The 18,428-nt window shown below is 39.9% G+C and overlaps 1 pseudogene across 1 annotated transcript in view; it reads left to right on the top strand.

The window, feature by feature from the left end:
* The window catches only part of LOC149140402 (serine/threonine-protein kinase GRIK2-like), a 367,198-nt pseudogene extending 353,402 nt beyond the window's left edge, over positions 1 to 13,796 (top strand). The window contains exons 12-13 of the transcript XR_016264171.1: positions 13,268 to 13,346; positions 13,427 to 13,796. The product of XR_016264171.1 is annotated as a serine/threonine-protein kinase GRIK2-like (transcript). The remainder of the gene's footprint in view (positions 1 to 13,267; positions 13,347 to 13,426) is intronic.
* Positions 13,797 to 18,428: the final 4,632 nt, after the last annotated feature.

Below are 18,428 nucleotides of genomic sequence, written 5' to 3'. Positions count from 1 at the left end.
CATCTCCTTAGTTTCACTCAAGCATGAGTGGTCAGGTCCCCAAGGTCCCTTGTAGATGAAGCAAAGTCCCTTCCTCCTCAGCGCATTCTTGTTGCATGACCTACCAAACCTGAGCAGCTCCTCCCTGATCAACTGTCTTTTAAATGGCACAATGTTTTTCTCAACCAACCTTTCGGCTAGTTCATAAGCAACAAGTGAAATCAACTATTCCTTCCTCCAAATGGCCAACAACTCAAACTGCATCTTCTTGTAGATTGCATCACGGTCTCCCATAACTGAAGACAAAATGGACAACATGTTTGTTTTGACCGTGTCAGGATGATGTTTCTTAATGCTGAAGAAGCATCAGAACATCTGATGGATCAAGTCATCACACCCTAGATCAAACATGATTTCATATGTTCTAACCATGGCCATGATTTCTAGAACCTCTAGCTTCTTCCCAAGGGTAGACCCTGCATTATTGTCCAAGTCCTTAAAAGTCTCTAGTATTAGCTTGAAAAATCTCGTCATAACATCATCATTGTAAGGAGGTATAAGTGCAGTCAGTGTCATGATGTTACTGAGACAAGATGCAATTGGAAGTCTAACCCCTTCATAAGGTTCCTCTAAGAACTTGTGTTGTATGAGAGCAAGCATAGCTGGTTTTAGAGCCCAAATTAATTTCTTCCCTTCTAATTGGCTCACTTTGGAAAGGAGTGCATCTAGTTCATCTAATTTGAAAAGGACTTTCCATGTGACGTTCATGTGTTTCAAATCTATCCCCAATATAAAGATTTTGTGTCCCAATGCATGCTCCTTTTGGGACTACTCCTGCTGTAGCATAGTATGTATTCCCTTGGAAAGAGATTTGCTGGTTACTGTGCAAACTCTAATTCATCTGCCATTGACCTGTTGCTAAACCAATCTCTGATCTCACACTGTTCATGCCTTTGTTTTGCTGTTTTGCTGCCACTACATTATATTGCATCTACGCTACCACTATCACTACAACTGTGTGATGATCACCTTAGATCATAAAGCACTAAGTTTCCATAGGGTTGCTCCCTCTGAAGCTAGACTCCCTTTGAATCTCGATCTCCCTCTGGGAAATCTCTCTGCTCCTTTCTGGCGATTCGCACTATCCTCCTGTACTGGAAACTAGACTGCATAGTTCTACACTAGGAATCTCCACGGATGGAACTACACTTGCTACCTGCAATTAGGCAATTCGCATTGCTTGTGTCACAACAACTAGCTCTGCAACTATCTCTCACTATACTAACTGCAACTGACTCTGTTGACACTGATACCCTGCTATTATGATATTGGGCCCTTGTAGCAAAGGTGATGATCCCACTGCAACAACTGGAATTGATCTAGTTGATCTCCTTGTTGCATCTACACTGGATCCTGCGCACTCTGGCATACTAGAGTTTCATACTCCTCCTGGATCTAGTGTTGCTTTATCTCCTTTCGAGTCTTGTCCCAGACTAGAACCCTGCTTCTCTTTGCAACTCTCACTTAGACAAATCAAACTCCCTCCGACACCTTTCTCCAACAACTAGAAGTCGATATGTTGCCCAAATCTGCATTCTGGCTAACTCGCATAGCCTCGCTTGGCAATCTCGTATGGTCATCTCTAGAAAGTTGCAAAAATTTGCGATACTCAAATAAAACTGGAGAACTATCAACTGAAAAACACCTCTTTCTGATGACTCGGCCTTTTATCTGTTATACGTAAATTTGCTTCTACACTTGCCTCCTTCGGAATTCGCACTACTTGCTACTATCACTTTGGGCAACTCGCTCTACATTTCAAAATTCCTTCTCCGGAATCTGGCACACATACTATTGACCATTAATTCGCACTGGCTAGATTGACAAGTCTACTACAACCTTTAGTTGCCAAAATTTTGGCCTCCTTTCCTGGATCTAGAAAATTGGAAACCCTCTGAGAAAAAATTTGGAAATTCCCACTGTGTGCTTTTTCTCTTCCTTCTCTGTGCAGATTTGCAACTGCAAACCTTGCTACAAATTTTCTACGCTTAGATCTACTCTGCGAATTGACTGATCTTCTCACTAGAATTATTTCTCGACAATACCACTGCTTGATGCTACAAATCTAGAGAAAAATAAAACTTTTCTGCTCCTGGATCTGGAAGTTTTATGCTCTTCTGCAAATCGAACTGTTGGCTTGACCTACGCAGATCTGCATCCTGTGCTTTATATTTCCCTCTGAAGCTACACTATCTTCCTTCGTTTCACCTATAAGTCTTTGATCTGATCAACTACGCTCTGATACCATGTGAAAATCCCACGATTGCAATAAACTGGAAACTATTCTTAGAACTGATGTCGTTTATTTGTCTTTTGTTATTTAATTAACAACAAATAAAGAATAGGTCACTACTGCAATCTTCACCAAAAATAAAATACGTTGCTCAATAATAAATCAGGAACTAATAGATGCACGCACACAAATATTAACATAGTTATTTTGGACTAACATTCCTGGAAAATCCCAAAGGGAAAACCAATGTAACAGATGAGAGAATTAGAGAAATTTTGAGATCTAAAATGGGCCTCCTTAGGAATATTATAAAATAATAGTGGAAATAATAAAATAATATTAGATTACCTCATCAAGGTTTGGAGGGAAAAAACTTTTTTAACAATTAGTATTTTCGACTTATCTCCCTATGATTTTACTCAAGTTTCAAGCGGGAGCACTCATTGGATGCGGAATTTAGTTTTGCATCCAAGGAATACCCATGTTGCATACTTTCGATGGACCTTTCTACACAAAAAATGTGAAATACATGAGAAAACGTGATTGCATCCAATGAGCGCTCCCGCTCGAAATTATGCATCCAACGAGTGATCCCGCTTGAAATTTGAGTAAAATCATAGGTTGATAAGCTTAAAATATGAGTTGAAAAAGTAGTTTTTTATTTATTTATTTTTTATTTTTTTATCCTTTTATCTTTTTACTCCAAAAATGGTGAATCATCCCCCATGGTTGACATCATCATATTGAATCGTATTGTTTTTTATAAAGTTGATTTTTGTTGTATATTTTTGTTTTGAGGCCCATTTTTTACCTCAAAATTTCTCTAAATGTTTATATTTTATTATCTTTAGCAAAAATTAGAGAGTACAATGATCTTCTTGCTAAACACTAGCAAAGCTCTCGAAAATTTCTCCACTACTCCAACTAGCAAATCGACTTGGAAACTCATTGTTTCCCTTGAAAAATCAAACTCAGCCTCCTCTAGTAATGTGCACAAAAAAATAGTAGTTATTGGAAATGTGCACTATTGACTGGATCTCGAGCTAACTAATCCTACACTCCTTTGTCGTCTTGCACTCGCATTAGGCAAAGTTGCTTTGCCTTCCAGAATTGATTCCCGACACTGGTGAACGATTTTCTACCCAAATCTATGCTCTGGTGAATTCACACCAACTGGTACAACCTTCCTGTAGAAGAATTCAACCTTCCCTTTGACTCTAGAAATTTCTGTGGAAATCTTGCCTGGAAATTTTCTCTCCAATTTTTGTTGAAACCCTCTCATTGATGCTTCCCTGGCTCGAACTCCACCCTCACTGAATACTGCACATTGGGTAATTCGCACTACCCTGCTCCCTTGCTCCACAACTGTCAACTCCGTGTGTCTTCTCCAAGCCCTTCGACTTGCTCTTATAATCTCTCATTGGAGCATCAACCAAGTTCTAATCGTGATTGATGGCTCATATTAATTTAGACTTCATCAAGTCACTTTCTGGAAGTCTCTAGAGCATAGGTCGATTTCCTCAATTAATTCCCTCCTCACATGGATGGTGAGATTTCATAGGGGAGGAAGGATGCATTGAGACGGATATTTCGGGATAGAGCATCCCTTGATGAGGTGCAGGATGCCTTTGTAGAGTTTTCCATTGGCACTGGGTGATTTGCAGGCTATGATGTTATTAGAGACAGGGGAGGTAAGAAGCCTTATTCTTTGTGGGAAACTCATGGGACAACATGCCCTCCTCTACAATAGTTAGCCATGAGGCTCCTCTCTTAGGTTACTTCATCCTCTTGTTACAAGAGGAATTGGAGCACATATGGGAATTTGTATAGTTTGAAGAAGAGCAGGCTTGAGCAGTCCAGGGCAAAGACAATGGTGTATGTGCACACCAACGTTCGTCTTATTTATAGGAAGAGGGAGGATTGGTTGAAGGGAAAGACAAAGTTGTGGGATGTGTTTCTTGATGATATAGGTTTGCACAACAATGTTGAGTTAGCATTGGCCAACTTGGATTTTAATGATCCGGTGCTAGAGCCTGTCACTTTTTATGATGGTGATACTCTTGAGGGTCATCCTCCACACCAGCAGATGTAAATATTACATTGGATACAGAGGAGGAGGATGCAGAAGAGAGCAATGGTGGTATTGATGTTGATTTTGATGTTGATGAGCTATAGGCATGGCCTATAGCCTGCTGGCAACAACCTATGAGATTCTTCCTTCCAATTGTAAGGTTTCGGATTCTAGTGTCTACCTCATTTTGTATTTGCTATTTGCCATTGGCATTCCCTGTCAAGAGTCCCCAAGACTCATTATCTATGTATTACATTTTGATTTTGATGACTTAATGAGAAAACTGTAGTTCATGGTTAATTTTTTGTGTTTGTCGGATGTCAATTTATCGTCATTGATGAAGTACAATAGTAGTAAGTGCTAGTTGTAAACTTGTATCATTCATGAATGATGATTTCATGCTAGTGTTACAATGTACATGTATGAAGCTATGATTGAATTTGTTACTTCTATCATCATGAGAATTTGTTTTGGGGTTCTCCGTGTCCCATGTCGGACTCTCATATTTGCGTGTCCCATGTCCCCGTGTCATGTGACTTAGCCTAGCGCCTATGTATTTCATTATCCTATATTCTAGCTTAGTACTTACATGTGATATACATGAGAAAAGTTTTCATGTTTGATATCTAATGGTTTATATATATATACATATAGATATATAGATATATTATGTGTTTTTGTGTAGACGAATTCACCAATTGGTTCCAGTTCCAATCCTGATAACTTTGGTTACATGTAATGATAAATTGCTATTGGCACATTGTTATGTTGAGATTTCAATGAATTATGTCTCAATTTTCATATATTTTAATTTATATTTGCTAGAATTACAGATGTGTCCCCTTACATCGGATACCAAAACATCCCCTATGCCATTCCCTAGAATTTAGGGGTTTTTTCTGTGAAAATTCCTAGATCTAACAATCTCAGGAATCCTACTACAACTAACTAAGACTACTTCACCTAGATCGTAAATTACATTACAAACTTATTTCAGATTTCTTCTTGAAACTTTGAAGTAAATTACTGAAGCAGTGTACACCAAATTAAATATGATTCTGAAACATAGAAACTGAGCAAGGAAATACAAACACATAGGACACTGTTATTTTTGGACAAATTTCCCCAGAAAAACCCAACTTGGGAAAACTGGTGCAATAGCGAGGGTTTTATTTTATTATGCAGTAGTGAAATCTGAGTACATCTTTGGATGCCCAACTGGAAATCTAAACAACAAGAAAATCTGGCAGAGATATTCCCTAAGCAACCCCGACACTCGTGCTTCCTGCACTCACACATTCCTTCACTCGTGTTCTTGCACTCACGTGTTCCTGCACTCGCACATTCCTACACTCGCGCATTCATGCACTCGCTTCCTTCACTGGGAATAACTCAGCCTCTTGCTACTGCCTCTCCAGATCTAGAAATATTCCTCTGGATCACTATCCCTGCCCCTCTACTGCAAAAGATCTCTTCGATCAAAATTTCCTCCTGAGAACTTCTCACTTCAGAAATTCGATCTCTTGATCTCTAGGTGTGTTTTCAAAATAACTCTCAAGCCCCTTCTTATATCTTCCTATCGGACAACCAACGACCTAGATTAACTCCTAATCAAAGGCTCAAATCGTTTTGACTTGATCTTCGCCTTTTTCTAGAAGTTTCACCCACAAATTGATTAATACCCATTAATATTTTAATTTTTCTAAATTTAGACTTAGGAAATCCATTAAAACTACTAATTATTTTAATATAATCATCTCTGGGTGGAATTTCCCAAAACGGTTTCTGGGTTATTTGGAATGCATGTGCCCAAGCCTCCCCACAAAATTTGAGGCCTAGAGCACATCCGATGCTACCCCGAATCAACACTCCCTCTTAGCAATGAATGTGCTCTAGCAATATACACTGCTGCATACTACTTGACTCTGAAGCATTGTCCTCTGTGCTGCTGATGTCTGAGATGTTGTCCACCAATTACTGTGCTTCTGTTGCTACTATACTACTGCCTTTGACACTGCCACTGCCAATGCTACATTTGTACTACAACTCCCTCTCAAATGTTGCATTTGCTATACTGCTAGCACTGCCACTGCTAACATTGCATCTGTACTGCAACTCAGTTGCTGAGAGAAGCAACTGAAAACACCCAAAACTGGATAAGTATCCCGTGGATGCACCTAGGTGATGAAAGCCTAACTGCTGCTAGTCCCACGTTGTCTTTTGAAGCCACTGTGCTACTGAAGCTTTGCACTGTGCCTCTATGCACTGTTGCCTCTCTGCTCTGCGCTGCTCAAGTTCTGGTGCTACTAACCACTGCATCTGTCGCTCCAACACTCCATGGCACCAATTGAAAACTCCTCCATCCCGCTACTATTGATCATGGGCTCCCATAGCAAGGTGATGATCTCCTCAAGGATCTTGCCCATCTGTAGCTCTATCGAACTACAGTTCTAAATTAGCCCACCTCCCTCCTGGAGGTATCTTGACTATCATGGAGAACTCCTCCTCCTGTTTGATCTTTGTGGCTACAACCTTAGGATCGCGCTTCTTATCCTTGTCCTTTTTCTTCAAGGGGCACTGGCATGCATAGTGGCCCATCTTGCGACATCTGAAACACTTCACCTTGGAGACACCCTTACTTCGTCTTTGTTGCCCCTATTGCCCCTTCAATGCAAGGGTTGCATTATCCTCCTCCTCTACTTTGGGTTTTGACCCACTGCTATTACTGCTTCCGCCAAGTTTGACCTTGACAAGGTCTCTCCTCAACTCTTCTTGTTTTAGAGCTGCCCACATCTCATCCCAATTAGGCAATGCTGCTCTGCCCAGGATACTTTGGACAAAGACTTGCCACTCATCTGAGACAAAATTTAGGGCCAGTCTCACTAACTCTGAATCCTGAGGTGTATGCCCCGCAGCCAACAACTCATCACGGGTCTCCTTCAACTTCGTGAGGAATGGATCCACATGTTCTCCCTTCTGCATCTGCGCAGATCTCAACTTCTCTTCCGAGTACATCGTCCATTGCTCAGAAGATCCCTGATACAATGTGGCCAAAGCATCCCACATCTCCTTCACAGTTGCTCTGTTAGCAACGTGGCACACCACGTGATCCTTGACTCCATCCAGAATCATCCTCTTGGCCTTTGCCATTTCAGCTCTGTACTGCTTCAGTGGATCTGCATCTGTAGGGACAGCTACCACACTATGAACATACTTCTTGAGGGCATTCTCATATAGTTGGAAGCTTCGTCCAACCTGTACTGATCCCTCAAGCCACTGGTTTCCATATACTCCGAAAATTGTCGAACAAATTCCTCTTTCTCCTTACTGCGTAGTTTCTAGGTTGGCTTATGCACTCTCTGATGGCGCTGGTAAGTCTTCTGCTCCTTTGCTGCTCAGCAAATGAGAAACACTGATTTCCTCAGCAAGAAATCACTAAGGAAGTATTCCCTCACTATGCGATTTGCTTCCTTCTTCCAACGACTTTTCTGCCCAACACTCAGCTTGCAGAAAACTGTGTCCCTCTAGCTCTGTGTTGATGCTCTGTGTGGTTCCCTCTGCCTTGGAAAATTCTCGATCTGGCAGTCTTACCTCTCTGTCAGCTCACTCAGAGAGAGACACCCACGAAAATACAACCCTCCTGGCTAGAACTACGCAATCCCTCAGGGGATTCAAACTGCTGCTTGTTGCAACAAGTTGGCCCTTGCTTCAGTGCTAGATTTGCTCTTCTTATTTCACATCAACAGCTCTGATACCATGTGAAAATTCCTAGATCTAACAATCTCAGGAATTCCACTGCAACCAACTGAATCTACTTCACCTAGATCATAAATTACATTACAAACTTATTTCAGATTTTTTTCTTGAAACATTGAAGTAAATTGTTGAAGCAACCTACACCAAATTAAATATGATTCTGAAACATAGAAACTGAGAAAGGAAATACAAACACATAGGACATCGTTATTTTTGGACAAATGTCCCTGGAAAAACCCAACTTGGGAAAACCGGTGCAGTAGTAAGGGTTTTATTTTATTATGCAGCAGTAAAATCTGAGTACATCTTTGGATGCCCAACTGGCAATCGAAATAGCAAGAAAATCTGGCAGAGATATTCCCTAAGCAACCCTGACACTTGTGCTTCCTGCACTCACGCATTCCCGCACTCGCGCATTCCTGCGCTCATGCGTTCATCCTGCACTTGCGCATTCCTGCACTTGTGCGTTCCTGCACTCATGCGTTCTTTCATTCGTGTTTTGGCACTCGCGCATTCCTGTACTCGCGAGTTCCTGCACTTGTGCGTTCCTGCACTCACAAGTTCCTTCACTGGGAATAACTCACCCTCTTGCTACTGCCTCTCTAGATCTAGAAATCTTCCTCCAGGTCACTGTCCCTGCCCCTCTACTGCAAAAGATCTCTTCAATCAGAATTTCCTCCTACAAACTTCTCACTTCAAAAATTCGATCTCTTGATCTCTTAGTGTGTTTTCCAAATGACCCTCAAGCCCCTTCTTATATCTTTCTGTTGGACAACCAACATCCTAGATTAACTCCTAGTCAAAGGTTCAGATCGTTTTGACTTGATTTCCATCTTTTCCTAGAAGTTTCACCCACAATTAGATTAATACCCATTATTATTTTAATTTTCCTAAGTTTAAACTTAGGAACTCCATTAAAAATATTAATTATTTTAATATAATCATCTTTGGGTGGAATTTCCCAAAATGGTTTATGGGTTCTTTGAAATGCACGTGCCCAAGCCTCCCTACAAAATTTGAGGCCTAGAGCACATTCGATGCTACCCCAAATCAATAGTTTCCACACATCCCCGGATATATTTCCTTACTTCCACATGCCCACATTCCATTAGCTTGGTGGAACATTGAGAGACATCCTTTTCCTCCTATCTAGTAGATCTCTATAGATCTTCATTATGATTGATAGATATAATTCATTCTGTACTAGTCTGGCTCCTCTATCTAGATATTAAATTCCTAGAATCCCCCTGTAAACATTATAACAAACCACGTGCTTTGCAAGGATGGACCCCATCTCCTTCCAATGATGGTTCTTTCCTTTATTGCAAAAATCTGCATCATTTTATCATTTTTATTATGATTTTTTTTTTATTTTTGTTTTTTTTTCTATGTCAAAATTATCATTGCAGCCTATTATTTCCACATGAGACAGGAGGAAATTATATAAATTTACATTGAATGTCACTGGACCAAATATATGTTAGATAGCTAATCCTCGGGATTAAGCTCGGGTTAGTTTGAGTAGTTATTGGAGTCCAAGGACACCCAGAAACTAATTCAATTGTTTCTTGTATATATTAATATGTACACATTGTACATCATTGATTGAGATAATCATTTATATACAGTTTATTTGGTTTCCTGTTTGATTGTATTATAGCGGTATCAGAGAACGGTTGATCTGCTTTGTTGAATGTGAGCCACTAGTTTTGTGGCCATCCAGAGCTTTAGGTAGGAGAAAGAATTTAGCAGCAAAACCGCAGAAGTGCAGAGGCCTCAACAGATTTGGACTCAGCCATTCTGGTATTGAAGGCAATTGCCCAGGTGTCTAATCGTATTACTGAAGATCGTGATTGAGCCATTTGAAGTTACTGCCATGAGTTTCATTTTTGTGTGCTTTGTCCTCTTGCACAAGCTTTAAAATTCTCTATTGAGTAACTTAAGCCACAATTGTGTGGCCTTCTTATAGAGCTCGGGTGACAAGTGGGTCGACGGTAAATAACTTGGAGTTTTTATCATATGTTGGTGGATGAGTGAGTGATTGGTTTTCTTTTCAACGGTCCATGCGAATTCAATATGTTTTGAATACGCGGCATCCCAGTAGGTATGGTCGCCACCGATTAGATTCCGGGTTGTCTAGGACACATCTCTGTGGCTTCTCTCTTTGGGCCTAGAACCACAGTCGGATCCTTGAAGCTCCACAATGTTTCTTTATTTCTTTCTTTGCTAGGACAAGTAGTTAGATGTGTCAACTATCGTGCACTGCCTTGGATTCTTGTGTTGATGAATCTTAAAAGACCAAGTTAATTCCAAGAGCGAACTTTGCGATGAGATGTGTACCGGTTTAGGTCGAATTGTTATGATAATGCCATTCCAGTGAATAGCAGTTGTCAGTAGTTGAGGGTGCGCGCTGCAACTACTTCTTTTTTAACTACGAGCAACTGTTTATGGTCAAAGAAAAGATTGAGAAGAAGGTATGGTGATGTTACTTTGACCCCCTGAAAGATTGATTCTATGCAATGAAAAATAGAATGGAAGTTGTTTTTGAAATCTGTTGAAAACTTGAAACCTTTTCCTAAATCTGAGTATGCAAGGTGAGGGGTGTATTCATGAGCTGTAGCGATATTTTTTAATTGGGATTCATCTTCTTATATTGGACCATGTACATTTGGATTCATTTTATTTGGAATCGGTGGAGTCGGGTGTGTTAATTGTAAAAACTAATACAAAAAATTTCACCGCAGCAAAAGCATCAGTTTTTTTGATTCAATTCTATTTCAATCTCAGTTCTGTTAGACTTATGATTACTTATCAGCATACTCGCTCTTTCTTGATACCTTTATTGAAAGTGCGGCTCTGTGTGTGAAGTTTTTGAACTTTTAATGACTGTGGCTCGTTGGTCGTATCTGTAGTTTATTTTTAACCATTTTCTAACAAGTGTTTAACAGTGGTGCAAGACGGGGCAAATGCTAAGAGCCAGTGAGAATTGAACAAGCAGTTTTGTTGATGTTTTTTTTCAATATATAAAGTTGAATTCAGCCACCAAGATTTGATTTTTCCCTTCCAAATTTTATGCATATTAATTTCTTTGAAAGTGCAAAGAAAATGGGCGATTTGTTTTGGTATCCTCATAACTGCGGTTATGTTGAGTGTGATCTGTGCTGAGAAGTGGGCACCTTTCTCAAGGAGCTAGTAGTTATTTTAGCAAGAGGAAGAGATGGTTTTACTCTTTGTTTTCCCATAGTAGAAACCACCCGCACGCATTTCCATATGTTGGAGACATCAAAGAACATGGTCATATTTTGTACAAACAAGGCAGCGAAGAAAAAGGGGCCATTAGTTGATCGTGGTCCACAAAGAATTTGACATAGGTTTTGATTTTTATTGAACATTGACTTTAATTATAAAATTTACGAAATATAAAATCAAGAAAGGAAAAGGGCATGGTGGTTAGAAAATCTAATCTGGTATGTTGAAGATTACAAGGTCATAAGTTCAAATCTTTGTGGAGACATTTTTTGAGGTTGTGACATTTTGGTTGGGCAAGAAGAAGAGAACATGATTTTGAATGTTTGGTAATTTATTTTTTTACAATAGGGAGATAATTTTGGAAGTTATTAAGAGGACATAATTTTAACTTTTATTATAGCATTGTTGATTCTATATTGTAAATGGGTGCATGATCGGTTGAAACTGACACTTGGTTAAATCATCGTAAAATTGTTTGTATTGGGTGCATTTTCGGTGGTAGCCGACACCCCTTTTTCAAAGTAGATTATTGGGGAAAATGGCCAAAATTGATGATTTGTTACAGTTATTACGAAGTTTAATGTCATCGACTATTCATAACAGTGTCCAAGTCAGCGAGGACACGCTCTCTCACATCCAATCATGTTTGCAAAATGCTAAAAGCACAATTGAATTCTTGGAGCTAGAGTCCTAGTTTCAGTGAGATGAACTACATGAATTACAAAAGAAGAATTCTGAACCTGTTCTTGTTTAGAACAACAGTTTGTTTGAACCTGATCATCAGTCAGAGAATGATCAGAGAAATGAAGTGATTTCAGGAGAAAATTTGGATGCGGTTAGAAGTTCTGATGTGAAACCTGTTATAAGACCATGGGAAGAGATTACACAATAAACATAGAACTGGTTTGGGTTACAACAAGGATATTCTAGATGTATCTTTTCACATTCCAGATTTTGTTAAACCTATACAATTCCGAAGTGCTGGATTTCTGGATGGTGTTGTTCCAGAACAAGTTGATAGATGCCAACAGTGTAACAGAGTTGGACATGTGAAAGATCAATGTTTTGATCTTCACCCATGTGAGCATTGTGGAAAACGAAATCACCATACAAATAGATGTTCTAGAAAGAAGACTATTGCAAGAGAGAAGCTAAATTTTAGATGGATTGCTTCTTGGGATTGGACGAAAACAGCCAAGAAGATTTACAGGTCATACCGAAGGATATGTTCGAGAGTGATGACCAGCCTTGCAGTGATGAAGAATACTTCTCACCCTGTATCTGACAAGGGGGGAATTGTTGATGGTCTGCTACAGGTTCGAGTTTGAGATGTCAAGCGAGCCTGAGTTAGAGTTGAGTTGATTGAGTTGTTTGTAAATGAGCACTTCCATATTTGGAATTGTTTGAGGAATTGCTGTGATAGTTCCAAAGTTTGTGGTCACCTTAAAACCACATTTTTGGTTGTTTTGAGAACTGCTATGAAGGTTCCAGAGTTGGTGTTGGTTGAGACCTTGAGTTCTCCCATATTGGTTTGTGGTCATCCTTAAAAACCATTTCTAAGAGACATTCAACTCTTGGCTGAGATGCATTTTTGCATTTTGAGTTCTCATTCTTGGACTTTGGTACATCCCTTCGAATTAAGGGGAGAATGTTAGACAGCTAATCCTTGGGATTAAGCTTGGGTTAGTTTGAGTAGTTATTGGAGTCCAAGAACACCCAGAAACTAATTCAACTGTTTCTTGTATGTATTAATATGTACACATTGTACATCATTGATCAAGATAATCATTTATATACAGTTTATTTTGATTGTCTTACAATATATAGAAAATAAACTAATATTTTACAACAAGATACTGCTGCATTTTGTACTGTTGGGGATGATCCTTGATAATGCTTATTATTGCCTGCTGCCACAGATTGTTAACCATCCATTGGTGATTCCAGACAATTTAAATGCTGACCTTGCAGACTTACTCAATGGCCTTTTATGTAAAGGTGTGTTTTCTCTTTTTCTTTTTCAACTGCTTTTCCTGAAATTTACTTTAACATTAATGTTAAATGATTCCAAATTACAGACCCAAGCAGGAGAATTTCCATAGAAGAAGTAATGGAACATCCATGGATGGCAAAAGGATATGTACAAATTTAATTGCAAGGTGAACACGGCGACTTCAAATGTACCTGGAGATCACTGAATCTTCTAGCAGAAAACAGAAGATTGCAAATTTCTCTAGTTACTTGAGGCTGTTTCCATGTATCCTATGGTTTATATTTTAAAATTGTTGAGATGGAATGAATGCAATGTACTTATTCTTTCTGATACTATATTTATATGTATCTCTTAATAAATTTTGTCCCTTGATTGAATCTACTGATATCAATCGGATGATCTTTAGTTTCTTTTAATCAAGTAATCAGCTTATGTCATCAAGCATTGTTTCTTATATTCAGTTATCGTTTCTACAGAAGAGAAGTTGCAGGAATCCATGCAATCTTAAGAAACAATCAAAATCAGTTCATATTCTCTTATACATAAACTTGCCAAATATGTGATTATTCTAGCTCATGCTATACTATGCTTTCCTCAAGTCCACTCTATATTGTTATACTTCGTTTTGGTATGTTCCCTAAACACTTAGTTTGGTCAGGAGTGATCCTTAATGAACATCCTTTATGCCAGGCATCTGCCAGCTTCTGCACATGGGGGAGCCTGAAAATGAAGTGATGCGGATAGGTCATCGTGGGTTCACCACAACATTACACTTTTTCAATTGCATTTTCTCTCTCTTTTTTCCTACAACTCTTATTCATAACGCACTACATGTGTATAGGCCAACTTCTCCCTCTAACGTGAAGGCAACAGGTAGGGTTTAACCTGACTTGTTTTGCAAAAACCTTGTCCACATTGCAACAAATTCATGTGTCACTTTGACTTTTATTTTGGCAGGTCATTCCATCTTTAATAATCTTTCCATTTTGTGTATGCCATGTATATGCAATCTGGTTCATTCATAGTCCTTTTTTTCAATGTGGAAAGTAAATTGATTCTATAATGGGAAAAATTGTTCACATGCTCTCAGAAGTGCGATCTTCTTGTCTTAGCAGGAAGATCAATGCCACATGGTTTCTTTGAGAAATTCCTTTCTTATTTTCATTTTGTGCAACTAAACTACAAGTTCCATACATGGTACATAATATACCATTTTCTGCATTTATTCTGATGGAGGATAGATGGATGATTTGTTTCTTATTTGAAGATTAAAATTCCGGCCACAAGCCTTTGCTGGCTTGGTTCTCTTGAAGGGTGGCTTACAGATAGAACGATCTTCTTTAGTGTGTGCTTTCAGCAAACCTTTTTTTGCAAGCTTATGCATTATAGTCTGTAAAGTCTCCTAAAGCTTTCAGTTTTGTGCAATCAGTGGACAATGCAAACTATCTTGAACAGAGACAATTGTCTAGCTTTCCTGGAATGTCTTATCCAATCTAGGGAGAATTACAATGTTCACCAGTACATTTTTTTGTTGGAAAATTGTTAATTTTTGGTATGTTCTATGCTTAAGAGTGATTTACTTCAATTTCTTAATTAGCCCAATATCAATATCCAGTTTAGCAATCACATCAGCATGATAGTAAAATGCAGATAGAACATAACATAAACAGTAGAAGACAAGCCAAGACAAGAGGACACAAGATGTGGCACCAGCCAGGGACAAACCCCAATGCAGGGAAACCTTTGATCAATTCTTCTTATATTCTTCAATAGTTCAGCAGAGAGAGATAGTAAAAATTTACAAATCCGATAATTTATGACAATAGCAGTAAAGCCCTAACCAGAAAAGTCAACGCTGGTCAAATAGGGCAGAGTTCTTCCTTCCAGCAGCTCGGTCAAACACAGTCAACTTCAGCCTCCAACAACAAAACCAAATAGTTCAAAACAGCTCCGAAAAGTCCTATCAAATGTTGGTCGATGAAAGTCAAACTGCAGCCAGCAATTAGGGAAGTCAATGTTGGTCAAACCAGAGGTTAGATCACCTCGGTTTCCGTGCCAAAATCTGCGGCCTGCCAAGGAGAAGCAGCCACACCAAAAGTGCAGTGAAAGGGAGGTCAATGTTGTCAACGCAGCCCAAAACAGACTCCCTGCAGCTCGGTCAAACCTGGTCAACACAGTCAAACTGAAAAGTCCTCCTTCCTTCGCATGTGTGAGAGAAAGCTGCCAGATTTGCATACCCAATCAAGTGAGGAGAGAGAGATGAGTGAAGATGAGATGATGGAATAATGACTTGAGGTATCCTCCTTTTATATGCAATGTTGAGGATGAGTCGGGGGTAAAAATACCTATTTTGATCGCTGGCCAACCTTGACAATTTGTCAATAATACAAACAAATTCATATCCTCACATGTCGGAATCGGATGATCTTTAGATCAATCCTACACCTCTCGGAGAGAAGAATCCAAGAAAAATATCAGCTGTTATAAATAAGGTGACCCATATGGAGTTTGGCCCTAGTTGCCAATTTTAAGACTCCCTCTCAACTAGGGAGAACTCCATCTGCCAGTCGGTACTATCTCTGTCATCAATGCACTGCTCTTCTGAACTATGAAGAAGAAGAAGTAATCGAGAATGTATCATACCATTCTCTACTGACCTAAAGTCGGTCCCAAATAAAAGAGAGTGCTTCATACCACTCTTACTGACTCAAAGTTAGTTCCAATAAAGAGAATGTGTAATACCACTCTTACTGACCGAAAGTTAGTTCCAATAAAGAGAATGTGTCATACCACTCTTACTGACCAAAAGTCAGTTCCAATTGATCCCAGATCAATACCATCCTAGCATAGGGAGTATAGTAGTACACAATACGTCCATCGGTAGTACTATGGTCCCTATTCTCATTTCCCTACTCATTGGTCAGATGAGAGTTACTTCCCATGAGTCCCAAATTGCATGGGTAGGATGTCTCAGCGAGAGAAGGATGAACCACTCATCCTGCCTACATGTCGCCATGATGTATCACAGGGGAAGGATGAACCACTTACCATGTACACAACAAACCACTAGGGGAAGGCTGAACCACTCACCCAATGGTTTCTCATCGCTCCAAGAAGTACCGCAAGCCCCCCAGAGCTCCCAGAGCTCAATGCCCATATCATACAGGACCCTCACAAGAGGGTCTCTCCATGACTCCTAGTCTTTCTTGGAAAGTCAAGAATTTGACCTTTCCCAAGGGATTTGTGAGAATGTTAGTGACCTGCTCATCAATCCCAATGTGATGGAGCCTTATTCTTCCTCGTTGTACCATATCCCAGATAAAGTGGTACCTGATATCTATGTGCTTGGAGTGATCATGAAATAGGGGATTCTCTGATAATCAGATCCTACTCTGGTTGTCGCAGAGGATTACGGTGGTATCCAACACATGTCCAAATAGCTCACTGAAGAGCTTCCTCAACCAGACAGCTTCATAGGAGGCCATACTCGTAGCTATGTATTCGGCCTCAGTAGTGCTCAAGGCAATTGATTTCTGCTTCCTACTCATCCAAGATATCAAAGCGGAACCTAAAGAAAAGAAACACATAGAAGTGCTCTTATGATCCACCACACTGCCAGCCCAATCAACATCAGAATAACCATGCAGCCTCACATCTTCGACAGTGTATCTTATTCCATGAGTGATTGTGCCCCGAAGATATCTCCTAAGATTTTTGGCACCAATCCACTGTGTGTGATGAGGCTCAACCATATATTGGCTCAACGTACTAACTACAAAACATATATCTGGATGGGAGTTCACCAAGAACATCAATGCTCCTATGAGTTGACGATACTCAGAAGCATTCCCCAATACAGGTCCGGCAGCATTACCACATAACTTCTTGAAGTTAAGTTCCATAGGGGTAGTCACAGGCTTGTAGTGCACCATCCCAAATCTTTCCAGTATCTTCACAACATATTTTCCTTGAGATAGGAAAATTTCTCTTGGCTTTTGCTAGACCTCCAACCCTGGGAAGTAGTGCATCATTCCTAGGTCTTTCATCTCAAATTTGGAAGCCAACTCTCTCTTACATTTGTGAATGAGAGGGTTTGCACTTATCAGAAAGAGGTCGTCCACATAAAGTACCAGTATGAGAGGTTTATCATCTTCAACCTTAAATTAAAGGTTCGGATCGGCTTCACTCCTAGTGAATCTCAGCTTCATCAGATAGCTATCAATCCTCTCATACCAAGCCCGAGGTGCTTGCTTCAAGAGATAGAGAGCCTTCTTCAACTTGCATACATGAGATTCTCGGTCATGAACCTCAAACCCCTCGGGTTGTTCCACATCGACTTCCTCTATGATCGAACCATGCAAGAAAGCGGTCTTGATATCCATCTGATGTAGGTTCCATCCTTGTGAGGCAGCAAGGGCTATAATCGAGTGGATGGTGGTGTATCGAGCAACCGGTGAAAATATCTCATCATAATCTACACCTTCCTTTTGAGAGAAGCTTCGGGCAACAAAGCGGGCCTTGAACTTTTTTGCACTTCCATCAGCTCCATGCTTGATTTTATGGAGCCACTTAGAGGTGACAATCGACTTGTCTTGGGGTCTAGGGACCACATCCCAGAGATCATTCTTCATAATAGACTCGTACTCTTCATTCATAACATCCTTCCAAACTTGTTGCTTCACGACTTCTTCAAATGATGAAGGTTCATTTTGAATGATAGTGCTAATGGCGGTCAAGTATCCTTGATACCTGTTCGGCTTCTTGCTCTCATGGAAAGTCCCCCTCAGTGCAATATGTCTCTCGGCATCTTCTTGAGTCTCCCTAAGCCATGAGGATCTCCTCTTGGAGGAGGAGGGCTCTTGGGGAGGAGGATCAGTAGGATCCATAGGTTCATCAACATTCAGCATCGTCTCGTCCTCTTTTTCACCCTTTCTTCCAGTGTCTGCTACTTTGTGCTTCCTTGGGTTAGGAAGGTTGTTGATCTTGCTAAGACCCATATCTTTGTCAAAGGTGACATCATGACTTATCTCAACTTCCCTTTGACCAACCACATAAATTATATAGCCCTTAGAATTTTAGCTATAGCC

Source organism: Pinus tabuliformis, chromosome X (genome assembly GCF_031772625.1).
Source record: "Pinus tabuliformis cultivar Carrire ecotype Pingquan chromosome X, CPIR1, whole genome shotgun sequence".
Taxonomy (NCBI): domain Eukaryota; kingdom Viridiplantae; phylum Streptophyta; class Pinopsida; order Pinales; family Pinaceae; genus Pinus; species Pinus tabuliformis.
This window is presented reverse-complemented; position numbering and strand designations above follow the sequence as displayed.